This window comes from Lolium rigidum, chromosome 5 (genome assembly GCF_022539505.1).
Source record: "Lolium rigidum isolate FL_2022 chromosome 5, APGP_CSIRO_Lrig_0.1, whole genome shotgun sequence".
In the NCBI taxonomy this organism is placed as follows: Eukaryota; Viridiplantae; Streptophyta; class Magnoliopsida; order Poales; family Poaceae; genus Lolium; species Lolium rigidum.
The window spans coordinates 243,898,990-243,901,722 of record NC_061512.1 but is presented as its reverse complement, the minus strand read 5'-3'; positions in this window follow the sequence as shown (position 1 = coordinate 243,901,722).

Here is a 2,733-nt window from a genome sequence, read left to right as displayed (position 1 = left end):
ATAAAATTGAGGGAAACTACCATAGGAACTTGCTAGAGTACTAATCATGCATCAAAACTAATTTCTACCAATTAGAACAAGCATGCAAGCTCACCAAACATGTTACCTACAGCAGCAAAATATTCAAGATATACTCAACCAAACGAAATTCTACTTGGATGGGTGGAGGAGTCACATACCGAAGAGCAAATGTGCCAAATTTCGTACGTAAATCTGGGCTGAGCAAAGAGATCGAGAAATCTGGAGCTCTGGAGCAAAAACGCGAAAGAGATGAACTTGGTACGAGTTTTTTCGGGAGAGAGAGTGTTCTGGGCGAAAGAGATGACGAAGTGGGGCAGAGGGGAGCCCACACCACATGGTGGCGCGGCCACCTTGCAGGCCGCGCCGGCCTGTGGTTTGGCGCCCTCTGGTGCCCCACAGGTCATTCTCTGGTGCTCCCAGGTGCCTCGTCGAAAAATAGGACCAACGGTATAATTTTCGCGAATTTTTGAAAACTTCGAAAAATGCACATTTTCTGGGTATTAAGTTTATTATTACTGGCCAGGAAAAATTTTAAAATCTTCAAATAACTAAAGAACTTTGCAAATTAAAAATGCTACAGCAACTAGAGCAAGTAGAGAAAGAAAGAGATGTTGTTTACCTCCTCTATGCATGTAAAAGGTATTTGTTAACAAGGTTGATCAAGTCTTGCCACCAAATAAATTTTACATAGCATAAGAAGAAATAAACCTCAAATCAATCATGTTACCTTGAACTGTATTGATATGGATCCAATCACGAGAGTTTGATATTCTTCTTTAGGCTCATATATAGGACAATCGATAGTTCCCACTTTGATAGTTCTCACATGAGAGATAGTATTAACTCCACACGCTTTCTCAATCCTCTTGGGGAAATAGACGGTGTGTTCCTTATCATCAACATTGAAAGTAACCTTTCCTTTGTTGCAATCAATAACAGCCCTCGCGGTGTTAAGAAAGGGTCTCCCAAGAATAATAGACATATTATCATCTTCAGGCATTTCCAACACAACAAAATCAGTTAATATCAAGCAGCTTAGTAGTAACTTGAACAGAACATTCTCACATATACCAACAGGAATAGCAAGAGATTTATCAGCCATTTGCAAAGATATATCAAGTAGGTATCAACTTATCTAAGTAAAGCCTCTTATAAAGAGAAAAAGGCATAACACTAACACCGGCTCCCAAGTCACATAGAGCAGTTTTAACATAATTATTCTTGATAGAACAAGGAATAGTAGGTATACCTGGGTCGCCCAACTTCTTTGGAATTTTGCCATTGAAAGAGTAATTAGCAAGCATAGTGGAAATTTCCTCATTGGGGATTTTCCTTTTGTTAGTAACAATATCTTTCATATACTTGGAATAAGGTGGCAATTTAATAGCATCGATTAAAGGGATTTGCAAGAATAAAGGTTTCATCCAATCACAAAATTTATTATAGTGTTCCTCTTCCTTTGATTTTAGTTTCTTAGCAGGAAAAGGCATTGGCTTTTGCACCCAAGGTTCTCTTTCATTACCATGTTTCTCAGTAATAAAATCTTCTTTAGTATACTTTTTATTTTTAGCATGCTTTTCAGTGTTCTTCTTCAACCTCTTCTTTATCGTGAGTATCATTCTTATCATTATCTTCATTATTATCATGTTCATTGCCACTTTCAGCTTCAGCATCGAAATAGAAATACTATTAGGATCATTAACAGAGTTCAGAGGATTCTACAACATTTTTATGTTTCTTCTTCTTTTTCTTCTTAGAATGAGCACTCGGGTTCAATGCGTTGAGAATCTTGTTCAATTCTTTTGGGATGCCCTTCAGGATATAGAGGATCCCGGGTAGAGACACCACCTCTAGTTGTTACTTCATAAGCATGTTTCTCTTTAGAATTATTCCCTAACAAGTCATTTTGCACTTTAGTGAGTTGATCAATTTGAGTTTGAATCATTTGAAAATGTTTAACAAGCATCTTAACATCATTGGAGGTTCTCTCCACAATATCATGCAATTGACTAATAGCTTGAGAATTTTCCATTAGATGATTCTCTACTCTCATATTAAAATTTTCTTGCTTAACAATATAATTATCAAACTCATCTAAGCATTGCGCAGAGGTTTCGAATATGGAATATCTTCCCTAGTAAAGCGTTGAAGCGAGTTTACCTCAATCATGGATGAAGGGGGAATTATCTCACATATATCTTCTATTGGAGGTAGATTCTTCACATCTTCGGATTTAATACCTTTCTCCTTGAGAGACTTCTTGGCTTCCCTCATATCTTCATCATTCAATTTAATTAAACCCCTCTTCTTCACTATTGGCGTTGGAGTTGGTTCAGGCGTATTCCAATCATCATAATTCCGGCCTATTTTAGCCAATAATTCTTCGGCGTCGTCCGGAGTTCTTTTCCTGAAAACACAACCAAGCACAACTATCCAGGTATGCCCTAGAATCAATGGTTAGTCCACTATAAAATATATCAAGTAATTCATGCTTTTCTAAATCATGGTCGAGCAAAGCTCTAATAAGAGAGCAAAATCTTGCCCAAGCCTCGTGCAATTTCTCTTCATCTCCCCGATCAAAACTATAAACTCTTTGCAAAGCAAGCATGTTGAGCACTAGCAGGAAAGTATTTCCGAAAGAAAACAGCAAGCAATTCTTTTGGACTTTTAATAGAACCAGGTGGCAAATTATTATACCAAGTTTTAGCGTCA